The 18,556-nt window shown below is 43.1% G+C and overlaps 1 protein-coding gene across 1 annotated transcript in view; it reads left to right on the top strand.

Annotated features, from left to right (window-relative positions):
• Positions 1–5,548: 5,548 nt before the first annotated feature.
• ARHGEF4 (Rho guanine nucleotide exchange factor (GEF) 4) overlaps positions 5,549–18,556 on the top strand; it is a 39,167-nt gene continuing 26,159 nt past the window's right edge. The window contains exon 1 of the mRNA XM_010083004.1: positions 5,549–5,677. The gene's annotated coding sequence lies outside the window, so the exon portion shown is untranslated. The remainder of the gene's footprint in view (positions 5,678–18,556) is intronic.

The following is an 18,556-nucleotide window of genomic DNA, read 5'->3' on the forward strand; positions in this document are numbered from 1 at the left end:
ATAGTAACTGGTCATTGCTCCCTTGTTGCTAATTCCCTGCAAGACTTCCCTCTTCCTGTTAAACTGGCCCACAACCGTATGCAGAATGACGTGAGAGGGTCCATCAGCACAGTAAAGAGCTGGAGAATTGCACTGCTGGGGCAGAAGTGGGATGACATCACTCTGATGGATTTTACTGTGGCAGCTGCGTAGGGACCTCCATATATCAAGCAGCTGATAAATGAAGCACATACTTCAGAACAGGACTGATGGAGGCTGCAGCACTACTGTGGCACCTATTTCTAAGGGACATGAGGGTTTAGCAATTCAGAATGGGTGAAGAGGAGGGTGGAGGGGCTCTTTTCACCTGGGCAACGTGGTCTGGGTTTGGTTTTCCCACTCCACACCCCCCTTTCGTTGGTTTATTATCTTAAATCTCCTGAAGTACTCCCTTCACCAGCTGCGATGCACTTTCCTGTGGGCACTGTACACAACCACAGCAATCTCTGCTCAGTGAGGCAGAGGGAATGATGTTAGCTCTGAATTAATTTGCTCTGTGAGTGTAAATCAGGCTCCTACTGTTATTTCAGTGAACTATTTTAAATGTAAACATTACAGAGACAAATGTGTGGATGTGATACTGAAAAAACGCACTTGGAAGAGAGATACTTCAAATACACAAAAGTTGTTCCCTTTTTCATTAATACAATGTGCTTTTAATAAACTGTGGATGCTCTTGGCTTTCAAAGCTGTCTGTAAGCATCATGGATTCCTGTCCCAGCCTTACCCCTAAAAGCCGTAGGCTGTTAAGTCAAGTGAAAACAGAGAACCAAAATTTTGGGGAAACTGCCTCTAGCCCATTTTCCTTCAGTCCTGGTTCATTGTTCAGGCTTCTGACCTGGGCACATGGCTGGAGCTCCTCACCAACTGGGTAGCTACTGGGGTTTATTCCAGCTGAGACACAAACCTGTGTGACTTTGAGAGATCTCTGCTAAGAGGCTGTACTAGATTTGGGGCTGCAGTGCCCAGCTGCTCCAGGGAAACTGTTCTAGAAATTCAGTGTTTCTCCAATGAGAGGGTGGGTGGGATTTTTATTTTTGTGTGTGTGTTGGTAGGTTTGGTTTTTTCTGGGACAACAACAACTTGGGTTCACTAATTCCTGGCACTTCAATGTGTGAAGCACGTCCATCCTTTGAGACAGGAGAGGAGTTCAGACATGGTGAACAGTGTCACCTGTAGTATGTGACACTAGTCTTAACTCTGGACTATGGTTAATATTAATTTTCAGTCTGTTGTCTTCAGTAGATCATCTAATTCCAACTTCTTTTCGTTTCCCACCAGTTAGATGAACAACACAAGTCTTCTGTCATTTTTCCCTCCCCACCATCTTCTGTTGCTCAATCTTGATCTTAATAATCGAGGCTGTCCCAGTGCAGCCCAGCTGTTCTGTTCTCCAGTGCCAGATAAGCTTGATCGTGGCTCCCAAGAGTAAACATCCTACCATGCAGGCAGGTACCTGTATGCATTTCAAATTACCCTCACTAACCTGTACACGGGATGCAGCTGGCAAGGCACTGCCTGGGGCGGTTCTGAGTTGCCCAGCCATGGTGGATACTGCGGCCATTGCATGGCGTATCTCTGACTGCAGGCACAGAATGATGTCTGTGTGACACCACAGAGCTGGTAACGGTTCCAGTGCCTTTCTGATGAGGTGGAGAGCTCTAACTGTGTAGGAGAAGAACCCCTCAGGGTTGCCTGGTGTTAATTTTTTACATGCTCCCTTCAGCAAGGTAGGGTACAAGCAGAGTCTAGCAAGGACCCTGGCCACTGCTGACTGCTTCTGCCTGCATCCCACAGTCTGTAGAAAGGTGTAAAGGAGGATCCCATATACCTTCTTCCTCTGGACCATTTTGATCAAGCTTTATTTGATTTTTATAGAATCATTCCCTTTGTTTTTGTGACTGTCCTTGAACGTCGCCTGTCTCAGTGCTGCTCAATGCAGCCCACCTGTGCCAGTTGCTGTTTTCAGTGCCATTTATGACTTTTGCTGCTTCATATCCTCAAGATATTTCTTTGTGGAGTCGGGCTCTTGACACCGTATTCTCTATTCAGATGCATGAGAAAGGGTTTGTGCAGCTTTCTTTTATGAGCTACTATTGCTAGAATTATCCATCTGCTTTTGTACTGTAATGACATAAATCCTGAGCTTGGGCTTGGACTAACAGCAGTATAAAGCAGAGTTTTAATACTTGCACAGAATGTTGTAGTACTAAATGTTGGTGACAGCCCCTCCCTGTGTTCCTATCTATGGGATTTGTCGACACATTTAGTGAAATTTATCAGGACAGATGTATGAAATATGGAGAAATCTGCTTGAGCTAATTGGATGCCTGGCATTATTTTTTGATGGAACATTGTTCTTTGGTGTTGCCTGATTGCCAGGGACAGATCAGATCAGTTGTTTCAGAGAGACACGGAGAGGCCAGCTGTGACTGTACCAGTGGTTTCAGTGTTAAGCTGAGCTCTTGGGGCGGCAGGAATGTGGCATCAGAGTCAACTACCATGCAGCTCAATAGTTCCGCGTCCGGCTAGTGCTGTGCTGCCGAGGAAGCTGATAGACTATTTCAGCAATGTCTGCTAACTTGTCTTTAAAGATTTTTGTATAGTGCTTGCTGCTTTTCTACTTGACCTAATTTATGCTGTGCATGTTGAGTCCCTGCCTATGTTAAAAGCCTTCATTCTCCTACTTCCTTGGTGGATCTCTAGTGCATTGGGTCACCATTCCATACTACTGTTTTACTGATTTATTTATAATAATGTCTCCCATGTAAGGCTGCTTCAGAGCAAATTCTTGTTTTTCATTAGTTTTATTCTTCCCAGGAACATCAGTTAGCTTGGGAAACCATATAATAGCTATCTTGGGCCATTCTTCCTCAAGGATTGAGAACTTCCGTGTGACTATGAAGGGCATTTTTTGGTGAAATATGTCCATGAGGACTTTTCTGCCAGGAGAACTAATCCAAAATGCAGTAGCACATTTTGAGACTGCAGAAAATTGATGAGGTTGGTAAGATCAGAGAAGAAAAACAGATCTCTAGTAAAAGCAAACACAGCTTTCAAGGCACTTAGCAGAAGTATAGAGCATTTTAAGTAATACAGATAAATATCTCCCTGGAGCTCTTGCTTTTTCATCTAAGCACATATTGGAGAACAAATAGGAAATTGTGGGGGGAAACAAAAACAAAAGCTTTAAAGATGTCAATTAATATTTTTCATGCTGAAAATTACTTTTAGCAGTGAAAATAGCAGGTGGTGCATAAGGCAAAAGCAATGAAGTCTTGCATAAAATAAGGTAAAAGAATGAGATCAGAGGAATGCAAAGAAAGTTTTGACTGCTAACTCCCTTCTTATAAATGATTTATTTGTTCTTGAAAAACATTTCTAATTTGTTTTTGTTCCCGTACTAATACACTGAAAGCTGTTCATTACTATCAGACAAATGCTTTTCAGAGAGTGTATGAGCAAAAAGTGATGCTTTAATGCTCTTTTAGAAAAAATAAGTGTAAACTATGGTAGTTCTGCATAAAATGATAACATCAGTTGCATTCCAGCTGTTTTTGAGTTTTATGTTGAAGGGCTTGCTCTTAGTCTCGGGACTGCCTTATACGCAATCTATACCACTGGCTTACATACCACAGAGAACTTCTGTATAACAATATGATGTGTCAGAGCAAAGCTATGGGGATACTTGTTTTTTTGTGAAATGTCACTTCAAGTGGAATGGTTGGGTAGTTACACACTTCCACAGAAAATTCTGCTTTAATCGTAAGCTCATATGCACCTCCATGTCCTGAACTGCCGTCAGTACTGAGTTCCAGGTTTAGAAAATTAATATGTCTTTGCTGTATTGTGAGTATTTATTGAATTCAAAGCGTAAACAATCAAGTATTTAGTTCAAAAATAGCTCTGCTGCAGTCATTTCTATGTCAAGTTACTGCACTGAGCTGATAGCTGCTACACTGCATTTAAACCTCACCATGTTATTAGAAGTAATCAAGTGATACAGCCTTAACAAAACCCTCATGGAATGAAAGTATTGATGCGGATGATCTTCGCAGGTCTTGCTGTAACCTCTGACTGCACTTTGTTTTGTATTACTGGGGAGCTTTGCTTTCAGGTAATAATAAGCAAATGAAGCCTTAGGCACTTTTTCTTGGCCCACTGACACAATTAGGTTCACAAGTGTGTTATGGAGTGAAGTGAGGGCTCGAGAATGGGCTTATCTGTCCCTAGGCTCTGCCTGGTGCTTTTTCTATCCAGGCTGTACAAGATCAAGCTCAAAGTAATTTTTCACCTGGTCTGCAAAAACTTTGAGTGTGACATCATGTGTACCTTGGACAGCCAAGACTGTCACCAGGAGTACTGACAGCAGTGTCTGTGTTTTCACTTCATTCAGTTCTACTGCTGTAGCTGTGTCAAGTCCGTTGAACTAAAATGATGACTAGTTATATCAGCTGTTGTTCTCTGCATCATGTTTGTGTTAGTTACTCACTTCATGCATAGAGATCTTTGTGAAGCCCACCTCTTTGTCATGGAAGCTGTTGTCCTAGCAATTGCTAATCCAGATGAATATGTCAGCAAATGTTTTGTTTAATCATTGACGTTTTTCACTGATTTTGAGAACAGAAAGTTTGTGCTCAGTAGCCTAGACAGGTACGGGATGACTGAGTGGTGGCCAGTCAATGTGCCACTGAAGGGTATTTGTAATACCTTGAGCAGACCTTAGGAGAAGATTCCTGCCTATGAAACAGATGACGTGACATTTTTTCTGTGCAAGGAGTATAAATGCTCTGTTTTTATTTCTCTCAGGCTTGTGCTTATAACTTGAGACATCAATGCTTGTTCTAGCTGCAGCCTGCTAACCCTCCACTATCTGTAGCTTGTTTGGGGCTGTGCTGAGCAGAGCGGCCCTCCTGTGGTAATAATGGATACTCCTGTAGCAAACACCCTTTTAGGCAACAAAAAGGGTTCTCTGATTAAATAAATCCGTGGACAAAGAGGAAGGTGAATATTTTCCCCAAAGCCTGAGAGTTTCCTTGGTCTGATAGAATTTGGTAAATCCTAATCATCAAGGTATGAATTGGCAGACGTGAGCTTGTTACCTAGTCAAGTTTCCTGTCAACACGGCAATGTCATAATGAAATCATGTTTGCGTGGTGTCTGCTCTGTGCCTTTTTTCAGAGCCTGTTTTCTTATTCTTACTCGATTTTTTCTTTGCAACATGCAGAAGTCGTTCAATTTTTTTTAAATCCTACTTTACAATTGAGAAAAAGACACAATCATTTATGCTGACAAAACATGAATGAAGAAAAACTCTCTGAAAAATGGGCACGCACCAGGCTGGAACTGTGCCCTGAAATTGCCTATATAGTTTCCTTACCTTTTTTTCTTTTATGCTGTGTTATAAGTGTCCCTTACCTCAGACAAGCTCATATAATCGATGCCGTGCTGCTGAGGAGCTTGTGGCCCATACCATTTTGTTCTTTTTGTTGTTGCAGTGATTGCTGATGGGGCACTGGATAAGACAGCTCTAACAGACGATGTGGGAAGTGAAGAGGACCTGTATGAGGAGTTCCGGAGCTCCAGCCACCGCTACGGCCACGCTGGGGGAGGTGGAGAGCAGCTTGCCATCAATGAGGTATTGCGCTGGTTGGTTTCTGCCAGGCAGGATGAGGAAGGATGCTGGTTCTTGTTGTGAGCTGTAAGAAAGGTCAGCAACCAAACCCATAATGGCAAAGTGGATGGGGCCTCAAATGTCATTTACTGGGGGTACCACCTATAACTGGATAATGACAGGGTCTGTGCCTTCCATCAAGGTGCTGTCCCTAACAGTAGAGGACAGCGATGTAAGGTAATGCAGGGCCACAGGTCCTGAGCAGGTAACTCTGCTCTTAGGTGGTTTTGGATGGGAAGTTTAAAACCATTAATGAGAAGCCTGGTCAGGGCTGGTGTGAGACTTGAAATATGGTGTACTGAAGGCATAAGGGAAATGTTGAAAAAAACCTGGTCTGCATATTTCTTTATTGGTAGCTTAGAAGGGTACAAAGTTTAATGTAGGCTTGGTCTTCAGTGCTGCTTCGTGCTCCCCAGCAAATTCACTCTAGGGATGTGAAAGACGTGCCTTTTCAGTTGGTGCTTTTAGCTATTTTCTTTTGTAGTACTGACACTGATTAACTTGAGATCAGCAATTTAAAAACGTACTACTTACTTTAACTGATGCAATGAACAACATGTTAACAAGATTTAAGATGTTTTTTCTGCAAACATATAATGGCTTTGTCTCATGCATTAGAACTGGCAGAGTGCTTTTTCGGTGAGGTGAACTAATAAGCTTTTTCATTGGAAGAGTGGAGCGTGTTCACCATATGAGTGATCTCTTGCACTCTTACACTTTCTTTCTCTCTTCCCTATACTCTTATATGACCCTCACAAGATGAGAAGGCAAGAATAAAAGATGTATTATATTTTCTTGTGGCTAGGCTATAACTGAAACAATATTGACTGGGTCTTTGTGCCTGAATGTTATATACATACAGCTGGTATATAGATGGTGCTTCTGGGGTCTGCAAAAGCTCCAGAAAGCTGCACTGTGAGGATAATGGCTTTTCTTCAAAAACAAAACCAGTAAATGCTCTTCTATCAATTTTCCTGCTCCTAGTGCTCGGAATCCCTGACTACAGCCCTGGGTGCCTGAGGTAAGGAAGAGACTTGCTGTATTTTCTTGCTCTGTTGCCTACATCCAGGGGTTATCAAACCATGGCCAGAGCTTTTTGATTTAACCTCAACTGGTTTGTGCTGTTGTCACTGGCAAGCAAATGTTAGTAGAACACCAGAAAATCTCGAGTTGCGTTCTCCCCTGTTTGCCTGGCGTGTTTGTGAGAGTCCCAGGGACCACAGGAGTCAGTCCCATAGTGTGCGCTGAGAGTTTGGGAGGAGGATTCTGCCTGCCTCTTATTCCGGTACTTGCCTTGGTAAATCTTCTTAGTGTGTCTCATCAAACAGAACATCCTCTGGATTGGAAAAGGCAAAGTATTCTACTTTTTTAAAGGAAATCTTTACAACTCTTTAAAATCAGGAAAAAAATTGGCAGTGGGCCTGTATATTCATCATGCATGTTGTGGTTTCCTCTTTCATAATTCGTGATTATTGAGAACAATTGTTTTTCTTTCTTTTCTTAAAAGTTCATTTTATTAGAGTAAAATTCCATCATTTAACTTCTAATCAGGAAAGCAAATGGATGTACCCAAAGCAGGTGTAATTTGTATAGGCTTTGAAGCATATGTGGGGTTTTGTTGGCCCGCTGACTGGAAGAAAAAAGATTATTTTTGGCTTGTTCCCTAGAAGCTTGCCTGTTCAGGGGCCAACGAAACCATGAGAACAGGCAGTACATTATTTACTTTGTTAAATGGTTCCTACGGGTAATTAATCCATCAGTTAGCTTCACTGAGCCTTAGCAAAGTGCTTTCCTCCACAATCACTTCTTGGAACAAAAGAGTACAGTAAAATACAAAATCTGAGGTGAAATACTAAATCTGTGAGGTGTGGATTTTACATGAACAGACACCTTAAGTGTTGGAACTGCAATATCTCAAATAGCTGGCAATCGAACAGGCTTATCTTCATCCTCCCTGCTCGACCAAAAGCTGGGTATTGATTAGTCTTGAGTATTTTCCATTGCAGTGCTAGGAGTGATGTAGGGTGAAGATGTCAATGTCCAATCATTTAGTCACATTTTGTGAGTAGTTTTGCCTTTGTTTTACTGTATTCCAAATTGCATTTTATTCGTCGTGGATAAGGAAACTATGGCAACTGCATTATTCTTGGCATTCTTGGAAGAAGCAGCTTTCAAATAAATAGAGAAGGTTGAAATGCATTTTTAAGGCATTTGGCAGACCAAGTGTTGCATCAAAAAACAAAACACCCAACCACTGAGATTTAGCTCATTTTGGATCAAAAGAAAATGGTTATGAAATAAAAAAGAAACCTTTCATAAAACTAGAATAATTTATTGGCAAGAAGACTAGAGGGATAAAAGAAAGCTGGGAAGGTTGTATAGAGCCCACCTAAGAAGATCAGCATGAGACTGTGTAAGAGCCAAGAAAAATCAATCAAAAAGTAATAATAAGGGGTTGGGATGAGAAAAGAGGCAGGGGAAACCAGTTTCTTGGGGCATCTGTTTGACATTCTTTCAAATGCATTCTTGATGTGCAAAGAGACTTTTGTGTTTAGATTGTACTTGGTGGAGCTTACTTTGTGTTTGTTCCCGATAAAGTCCCTATCTTTATATCTTTTTGCTTCCACAGTACACTTAGGTAAAATGCCTCAAGAGAAAAATCTGTACTACAAATGCTTTGTGGTTCTGTCCTTCCAGTGCAGAAATACCATGTATTGGTCAGACATAGCTTCAAGCTTCATGAAAAGTGTAACATGTAGGCTGAAGTTGAGAACATGAGGGATTAAGCATATAAAGAGCCTGCCTGCCCAGCTCTTGAGTGATCATGGTGATAGTGAGGAAGACTGTACTGCTTATCAAGTAATTGGCCTGGGCGAGTAAGCTTAGGCCTGTTGGCTTGGGTATATGCGATGTGTACGAAGGGTTTGCTCTGTCCTGCTGTGCGAAGGGTCCATATGGCTCCGTGCTCTGACAGAAATGCTACTGCAGTTCAACATGTGGAGTGTTTAGCCCCTTGCAGCCCTAAATGAACAGTATCGTCCCCATCTTGTGAAAGCAAAGCACTAAAAGTTTGGAAATTAATGGCAAGCCTCCCTATTTTTTCCTTATCTCTTATTGGATCTATGTTTGATAAGTTTGGAATTTGGTATGTGAAGCCTTGTTCCTGGGAAAATGCATGACTCATCGGCTTCAACAGGCCAGGGTTTTATCTAAGACATGTAACACCACTGCCTTATGTTTTAAAGTGGCAGTGTTGTAGTATATTACAGATACTTGTGCTAACCAGAACTTGTTGGCAAGATGCAATTAAGTTAATTGGTTCCAACATATATGTTTCTAATTTAATAAAGTAATTCATACAGAAAAATGTTCAGGAAGTGGTGCAAACAATACACCTGCCAGGTACCAAAGGCAGCAGCTATTGCAGCAGTCCTCTCCTTGTCTTGCAAGGAGTGTACAACAGTATACATCTGGGACTGCTGAGTCTCTGAAGCATTATTCTTGTGCTAAACTCTCGGATCACTCACTGGGAAGTTGTTCTGGGCTCACCCAGCGCTCCTCCAAGCACAGCCAATTTTATCAAGACAGACACGTAAACTGTTTGGTTTTTTTAAAAAAAAAAACAACAACAACAACAGAAACCCAAAACAAACCCCAAAGATCATAAAATGTTAGTGCAGGTGAAATCAGAACAACATATTTTAATTTTGTTAAATGTGAATGATATCTTTGGTAACATTTTTCATGTTGTCTATCTACATTCCAATTAACAGAAATCTCTTATGTACTATATGAGGACAAATTTCAAAATACAGAAAAAATTTAAAATACTGCTGCAAAATGTTATCATCCCTTTTTTAAAAAAGAGTCCAGAATAGGTTGAAAAAGCTAAGGTCAGAACAGATTTCCAGACTGAAAACAGGATTAGAATTATTGATCATATGGAAGCAATATATAACATTCCTGTGTTATCTGGGAGAGGAGATTTATTACCACTTTTATATCTTAATGTGAGTATATTGCTCTCTCAAGTGATGCTAAGGCAAATAGAAAACAGTTAACAAATACTTCCCCCTCCCCTTTTTTTTTCCAGCAGGCTTAATTCCTGCTTTTGTCTTGTGTATTTATGCAACCAAGGTTGACAACTGTGGTCCAGAGGCAGCAATTATGATTTATATGTGGAGTACTGTATAAAGCTCAGTGCTGTCAAGGACAAGAAATAATGTTCCCTGACAGACATATATCTTTCCTGGATCTGAGTTTTTGGCCCCAAGTGCTTGTGTAACTTTGTATAGAGCTCAGATGTGAATGTTTGGTGTACGGAGCCAGAACTGTAACTTCTTTTACTGCCTGGTGGATTTAGTTTTTACAGTTCTCAGGCCTGCAGACTTCCAAGGTTGTTTCAGAGGGCTTTTTGCAATGGATTTAAAGCAAATCAGTATATTCAAATACTTTATGGCAATTATGTCTCATCGGACATCAGGATCAGGAGCTAAGTGGTCCCAGGGGTCACCAGAGCCATATTTCTGCTGTCTACCACGGGCGGTTGTGGCTGCTGTGAGCTGCTTTCTCACGTCCTCGTCAGAGTTGGGACTTGGTCGTCCTCTGTGCGAGGGATCCTCCCCCAGCAGGCTGAAGATGGAGAGAGGGGGATGGGAGCCAGCACTGTGTATTTTCCTCATCTGAGTTTTTGGGATGTCAGTGCCCCAGTCTGCTAGTTCAAGAAACACCTGTGATGGATAACAGCACAATAACAAAGTGGATATTGGAATACAAGGATTTGCTGAGAGAAGGGGATAAAGAAGGAATGTGACAGAGTAAGAATGCTGGGTTAAAGGTTAGTGTAGAGGTTACTCCAGGTTTAAGTGTTTGCATAGAGACAGAGGAGTGAATATATCTGGTTTTATACCATACTTGTTTTGGTATCAGAACATTTCTTGGATTTGTTCTCCTCTCTCCAAATCCTGATTTAGAGCAGTTCTTCTCCGCAAAGTTTTCTTTTTTCCTAATCTCCAGAAGACATTTGAACCCTGTGGTGGAAAAATAAAATCCCTCCTGACTCTTCTGGCCATTCAGAGAGCACTGTTAATCCCTCAAAAGATCTTCCCTACTGGCTTCAGCCCTGTCTTGTGATGAAGGCCCCTTGTCCTACGCTCAGTATCCTGGGGGCAGAGTTAGCAGCAAGTTCAGCCTTGCTTTAATGCGGTGAAGGCATTGGCATGTTCCTTGCAGTTTTATATTGCCAAAATATCTGATAAAAATATTTATATCTTATAAAAGCAGCAAAACTGTGGGAGCTGTAGAGGGAAGAAAGATCAGCAAGAACAACCAAAGTTCTGAAGTGCCAGCCCTGCTTTCCTGAGGCTCCTGGAAAGACTCCCCCTCCCTCTGGGGCACTGGGGGCCAGCCCTTGCTCGGTGCCCTCAGCATGCCCTGGGAGAGCCCCTGTTCCAGCGCAGGGCAGTCATACGCCTGCTTCTTGCAGCAAAATGAGGAGATGTTACTTGCATTAACCCTGCTACTCCCACGCTCGAACACGCGCACGCTGCATGGGCAGGCGAACAGAACGGCCTTTGTCCCCATCAGCGGGGCTGACCGACACACCTCCATGGGGCACATACTTGTTGGGCGGATTTGCACGGGGCTGCGGAGTGTGATCAGGACCTCGGAGGACAGGAGTGGAGCTGTGCTGCCTCAGGAACTGAACATCAAGTTCAGCTTCTTTCAAGTTTTGGGTTGAGGAGCAGGTGCAGCTGTAGGGAACAGCAACGTAGAAAGGTGTTGATGAGGGTTATTTTTTTTTTAATCCTAATTCTAGCTGGTTTTATGTATAATCTTTAGAGAGGATCCTGCTTCTGGCTATTCCACTGACTTGCCATTGGCAAGTCTTCATGTCAGCAGGTTTTGTGAAAAGAAAGGCTGCTTGAGCTGTCCAGTATGGACTGAATGTCCTGTTTTTTGACGTTCCTCTGTCCCTAAGAGATGCTTCACTGGTGAAGCAGAGGGGCACCTCATTCATTTCCTGTTGGGGTTATCAGTTTCCCTTCCTTGCCTCGCTGATCATCTTGACAGTCACTTACCAAGTTTGCTCCCAAGCTGTACCTTAGAGCGTTACTAATTTCTTGGTCGATGGGGCAGGTTCTTGGAGAACAGCCCATCAAGACTCACTCTTCAGGGTGTGTTGTACTGCATTTTTTCCCATCTGCTGAAGCAGAGGTATTAGGAAAAGGTGGCCTCAAAAGGCCACTTGAGCACATAAAATTTCTGCCCTACTTTTCTGTTGTGTAGGACATAAAAATGTCTGGCCTGTTTCTACTACACAGCTTAAGTATGTCTTTTACCCTCTCATAGCTTTTCTTATTCTCATACTCCATGGAGCTTGTTCTCCCCAGCCCTCCTGTGGCCCCTTTAATTGCATCAGAAGACAATGAAGGAGGATTCTGAAATTAACATTATTATATGCCAGCTTGGAAGAACTTTACAGAGCTCAAACTTGTAAGCAGTTTCCTTATTTTCTACATCCACAAGACTGATATATCCTGTAAGAGGTGAGGAGTCTGAGCAGTCAGAGAAGTGTCATAACACTGCTCTGCAACCAAACGCATTTTTTTAAAGATGACAGCTAAAAGAACCTTGTACTCATATTTTATAATGTATGGGCTCAACAGAATATGCCAGACAGCCCAAAAATACATGGCTTTCTTGAAAACTCTGGTATAGTCAGAAAGAAATGAATCTAATGGTCTAGAAACAACAAAAAATAAAGCTTGCCCCTGTTCCTCTCCTTCTCCAGCTACCTCTCTTAAAAACTCTTACAGGGATTCTCTTTTAGTGTTTTTTCAGCTCCGTACATTACACATTTTTCCTCTACCCTGTGTTAGTCACCACATTTGTCTTGTCACTCACCTTGCACTGTTATTCATCCCCTTCTTCTTTATTTTCACTGTCTTCCTTGCAGCTTCTTCTGACCTCACCTGCTGCACATCCCACAACTCCACCCATGCCTGTTCCCTGTTCTCCTTTCTCTGACTTTTCTCAAGAGTATTTCCCTCCTCTGTTTCTCCCTTTTTTTTCTTTGTTCCAACCCACGTACTGCCCAAATGAAGACCATTCCTTATCTTTCTGTGTTATCCATGGACGTCAAATTTGCAGCTCAGAAACAGCCAAAAAAATACCCAACATTAAAATAATTTCTAGGACCTCCTGAACACCTCCTCTCTTGGTCACTAAGGATGTTGTTGCCACCCTGTCTGTTCCTCAGCTCACTAACAAGAGTGTCATCTTCTATTCTGACCTCTTTCTAGCTACTGCATTCAAGCTGTTAATCTTGCCAGGTCTCCAAGATGCAGCATTTCCTTTCCTATTCATGCACCTTGCTGTACATCCCTACTGTCTTTATTTCAGAGCATCATCAATACAGCATCTTTTGTTCTGCCTGTGTCCGATCTTGTATTGAAAAGATCAGTTTTCCTGGGCTATTGCATGGACTGTGTCAGCCCGTCTTTGCTTCTTTCTGCTTGTTCCGTGCTCCACCACATCAATCATAACATGCTTTGTTTTGTTTCCCAGGCCATTCCTGTCGGCATCCCTTGCCTGTCATCTGTCATTCAGTATTGAGAGAGAGAATTTTCCACCTTCAGCCAAACCCAAATGCATGCCCAGAACTAGCCCAGCTTGCCCTAGAAATGTGTCATCTTCTGTGTGTGATGCTGGAAGCTCCCTTGCCTCAGCTCTGAGGAGTGTGTGGCATGTGTTGTGTCGATACGTGGCTCACAGCAGCAACGCAGTTCCCCTGGCACCGGAGCCCGAGGTCATGTCAATAATTCCCAGATGCCTCAAACATGTTAATAGTTACTGTTGCCATTCTTGCCAATAAAACTTGCTTTAGGAGAACTTGGAAGATTTTCTAGCTTTAGTAGAGTCTGAAAGCAAACAACTGGCTGCTAGGCAGATTTTTTATTTTTTTTTAAGTTGTTGTCAGGGGTGGCCCATCTAAGCAGCTGCTTTTCTTGTACCATACAATGTGGCCATGCCTTAATCTATGCACTACACAGAGAAACTGTCAGGCCAGTGTTCTTTCCATTGATAATTATCTCATGAACCTTAGTACTCAAGCAGGAGAACAACTTGTAACATTCTGGCAGTGTTACATGAGTAAACTGTCCGGGGAAGTACTGGCTGTGAAAACTGAGTGGGCTTAAACCATGCAGTACTAGCTAGGGAAACATGCGGTGGGAGTAACTGCGCTCTAGTAACACGGTGTTACACACTGTAAAATTCAGAGAAAATTGTGGGCCTTTGACAGACTGTTTTCCATTTTAGAAATATCTGATCATATGCAGTTTAAGAAGCTGTCATTCTGATGTTTTCTGGCCATGGCTCAATAGTGCAGGGTGATGCTCTTGTGAGCTGCTAGCTGCGGTTGTTACTGAGGGTTAATTCAATGCACAACAGGGCTGATAGTTGCTTAGTTTGGATAATGGGCAAAGTGTGATATTGGGATACTTGGGAATTAAGAAAACTTGGTTTCATGGATTGATTTGCTGGTAGCAATGCTTGCCCTTATCACAATTTCACTATTGGTCTTTGTTTTCAGTTGCTGAACTGAAAACTGAGTAGAAATTTGTCCATTGAACATCCACTCAGAGCCTGGATTCTTTTTTTGAAAGATGCATTTGAAATGGTTCGATTGCCTCAGTGTTACTAGGTGGAAGTATTTTCATTACCCAATTAAAAAAAAAATAAAAATAGAAGCTTCTTCCCAAGAAGCTCTTCAACAGCTCTGTGTTATGAAAAGGGCAGTAGCAATTTGGTGATTTTTATGTCAAAGAAAGGTTAAAGGGGAAAAAAAAAACCCCAGTCATGTGGATCCAGGTGCAATTACTTTGGTGTTGAAGTGTTGAAGGTTTCTGTGTGTGCTGAACATGTTCCCTTCCTCTGTAGTTCTGTGTACACAGCGTTCAAACAGCCAATGATGCCAACCAGAGTGACAGGGAAATTCATATTTGTGTCTTTGGCTCCATTGGTGTAAAAAGAGAGTAACGCCACCTCAGAAAATACCCTATTTAGGAACATCTTAGAAAGACCTGTAAAGTTAATATTTGCATACGGAGTGCTGTGTTTTCAGGGTATGCAAAGCTGTGCTGGACAGACCAGGCACACACCACGGAGCTGACTGCCCGGTGTGTCCGTGCTCTGTGCCCTGCGCAGACCATGGGGCAGTGTGGCTGGGCAAAAAGTACGTGTCTGTGTATCGGATGGGAGAATACGGGCTCAGTTCTAGCACTACTTCTCCTGTCTTTGTTACAGGTTAATATTTTGACACATTTGCCACCCTATTGGAGAGAGGGTGTGTTGGTAAATGACCCAGTAAGTGCTCTTTTTTCCTCTAGTGATTTTTAGAGCACAGTTTGTTTGCGCCTACAATACTAATGCATCCTCTTAAGAGGAGCTGAATTGCGTTGTGTGTCTTGTGCTTGTACCCAGCACTTCCCTGTTTGTGCTAAGTATAAGAAGCCCTGGAAATATGCTTTAGCGTGGTATCGAGCTTACTACTCAGGCCCTTGCTTTCCAAGTCTGCTCTCTTGTGGGAGAGGGGAAAGGTGCTGATGGCGGGGCTGGTCCCCTCTGCACGCTGCCCTTGGGGTCTTACTCTGGGGCACATGCTCTTTGCTTTCCCTGTGCACTGGATGTAACTTCACTGCTTCTCTCCTCACTTATTTACATGTTCTACTGAAGCACCTATGCTGCTTATTACAGTTATCGATTTTTCACGTTTATGTACATGTGCCTTTCAGTTCCCAGTTCAGCTCTTACAATACTGAAACACCCTCTTCTTTTGGCAGACTAGTGGGTTTGTCTGTCCACCCCTGGCCTCCTAAATCTGACACCTACAACAGTCTTCAAAAGCTTAGGCTCCTTTGCACATACAAGCAAGGTGACAAGTAAGGGCTGGACAATAATTAGTATCATTTTGATGAAAAGTAAAGGGGTGTCCTTGTGCTTCTGCTTTATCTAATATTAGACTGGGGGTTCTTCAATAATTTACTCTCTGAAGGCTTGGTCACCGACCAGCTTCTGTGCCTGCAGCGTGGCTTTGTGTGCAACCAGCCCTTCAAGGCTGCCCTGCGCTCACCACTCGCACCGCCTGGGTGGCAGCGTTGTTCCCTCGGTGCAGTCCTGGCTGAGGGTGGCTCTTAGAGGAAGGGTTGGAAGTAAATTAATAAAATTGCAAATTAGATTGCAGTGAAGATTGTGCAATGCTTATTTGAAATATGCTCCCTCAGTTATACAGACTAAATCCCACTCCGCTACAAGCTCTTGCTGATGCCACCTACCACAGAAGCATGTCTGAGCAGTGAGGAATAAGAATGAGGCTTTATTTCTGTCGCAGAAATTTGCCACATGGTGTTTAGCAGCATGCGGCAGGAGCTGGAGAGCCCCCCCCCCACTGGAAACACGTTGAGTTACCATGGAAGTAACTCCCCCACACACAGACTCTGCGAAGGGCTGCGCGAGGGGGTTCGCTGTGCGGGGGTGAAAACAAGAGCCGGGTCACAGCTAGAGTCACTGCAGTTTTTGTCCTTGTCAAGACCAGTTTCTACTCATGCTTGCTTATTCACTGTGGGGTCAGAAGGGTGACTACAACTTAGCATTAATTGTGTGCTAATTGTACTGCTCCAAGATGTACACAGGATGCACGTGCTATATGTGCCCATGCAATGTCGTGCAGGAGGGCACTTAGGTCCGTACATCAGAAAAGCAAAGGAATGTAGTTGTGGATTAGAATGTTTCTTAGAGACAGTTCCAACAAAGTCAGGTGAAAATGTGCCCTCCATTACAGTTTTGCATCTTTTTTTCTGCATTTTCATCTTGGTATCAGTTTCCCCCCAACTTCTCCTTCCATGCAGTCTCCGAGCGTTGTCCAAGCCCTAAATGACTCCCCCCTTTAACATGTCTTTACAGATACTCAGTCAAACTTTCTGTGCTTTCACCTTCAAATGCTCAAGCGTGTTCATGAATGGTAAAGATTTCAGGAGGTTACTGGAGAATTACATCAATATGGATTTCAGGTATTGCACGGTATCCTGTGGCACCAACAGTGTGCCTCTGCCAGCCTGACTCACCAGTGTGTGTCCTTGTGGGTCACTGGAGTTTATCTATTTCTTTCCAGTGTAACTAAATGACTAGAGAAGATGGTAGTTGCTTTGCAGGTTTCAAAGAAGCACGTGTGATCATTCACCATTAGCTTCTCCTGAAGATCCGCTTCCCTCCCAAATACTGTTTGGTGGCTTACGCCCAAGCTCATGAAAAGCCTTCAAAACCAGATGAGATTTGCAGAATGCCCAGGATTGAACAATGCAATGATGAGAGTCAACTGTGGACTGGAAGAACTTTCATTAAATTGAAGTCTGCAAGCTTAGGGATACAAGTATTGTGCTGTGGTGCATATGGCAGGGAGAACTGGCTTTTCAAAGCCATTAAGCAAATGAAGGCCAAAAACTCAAAAATGCCTGGGAGCTTGGGCAGCCTGTGGATCCCTGTAGTTTGCTCTGAATGTAAAGTTCTGCTTATCAGGTCTTGAAGCTGCTCTGAGAGCACAAGCCCTTGTCCTATGCGTTATTCCCCTTGTTCTATATTTAGGCTAGAGACAAGGAAATTTGCAAGATCTTTAAGTTCAGAAACAAGCAAACTGAAATAATTCTAGATTTTATTTTATAATGCCTAAAAAAGGCAGATATCTTGAACGTTATGGAAGCATAAGGAGACAGTGGAAGTTGTTTGACTGCTTAGCACTTCCAATATGACCCCTGTTCAGCACAATTTGGGAAAAAAAAAACCAAAATGAAGACTATAATTCTTAAACCTTCTCAGTCTTCCATCTCTCGCCTGCTGTGTTCCAGGATATATACAGGAGCTACACAGATCTTCAAAAGACGTTATAGAAATTGATGTGCTAACACCTGAAAAAAGACAGCTTTTTTAATATGTATTCTTTCAATTGTGAGATCAGCTTGAGTGCGTTCTGTTCATACCCACATCATGTGGCTGCTCATTGCCCTTCCCAGAGAGAGATGCTGTCATAGGTGTTTAGCAGTTAGTATGTTTAAGGGGAGAACCGTGACTTCTGGTTCCTGCTCCTAGGAATGTGTATGTATACATACACATTGGGAGTTTGGAATTTTTTTTTTATGTTTGAAACTATTAAGTGCAGTCATCCTCTTTGCACCCAGCTCCATGCACTAGGCACTGTATCGTCTAGCCCTAGCTCCAGGGACTGGGTTGTTGGATTTGTATTTCTCAGTTTCACAAGGAGGGGTGTGTGGGGTGAGCATGTGAGAACTGAAAGACGTGGAATTGCCTCCTGTCAACGAAGGTCCTGAATACTGGGTCCTCCTCTTCCTTCCCCAGGGGGTGCTATTACTGCTGACTGGTGGGTAAAAGGTGGGCTCTGCTTCCCAGCTAGAGGAAAGGATAGAGCTGCAACTGTAGACAAAGAGCCTGGCTGTGATGGGTGCTCCCCACGAACTACCCCTGACCTTTCCAAGGAGGAGTGCCTCTTCATCCTGATCCTGATCAGACTCTGGTGGGAGCTGTGCTGAGTGTACCCCAGGCAGCTTGATGTCTGGTGAACTTCACAGTCCAGCAGCAAAATGTTAAGTTCATAAAAGCACTTTTAGGGCTCTGCAGAGCTGAGTAGAGGTTTGCTGGCTGCGGAGATTTGGGGTTTAAGTGCCTCAGTTGCAGGGAGGCATTGGCAGAGGTAGCCAGGTCCTTTAGACGATCTGGCTCCAGGATGCTGCCAGGAGGTGGATGGCAGAGTCCAACAGGAGCCACTTCTCC

The sequence above is a fragment of the Pterocles gutturalis genome, unplaced genomic scaffold, assembly GCF_000699245.1.
Source record: "Pterocles gutturalis isolate BGI_N339 unplaced genomic scaffold, ASM69924v1 scaffold14090, whole genome shotgun sequence".
In the NCBI taxonomy this organism is placed as follows: domain Eukaryota; kingdom Metazoa; phylum Chordata; class Aves; order Pterocliformes; family Pteroclidae; genus Pterocles; species Pterocles gutturalis.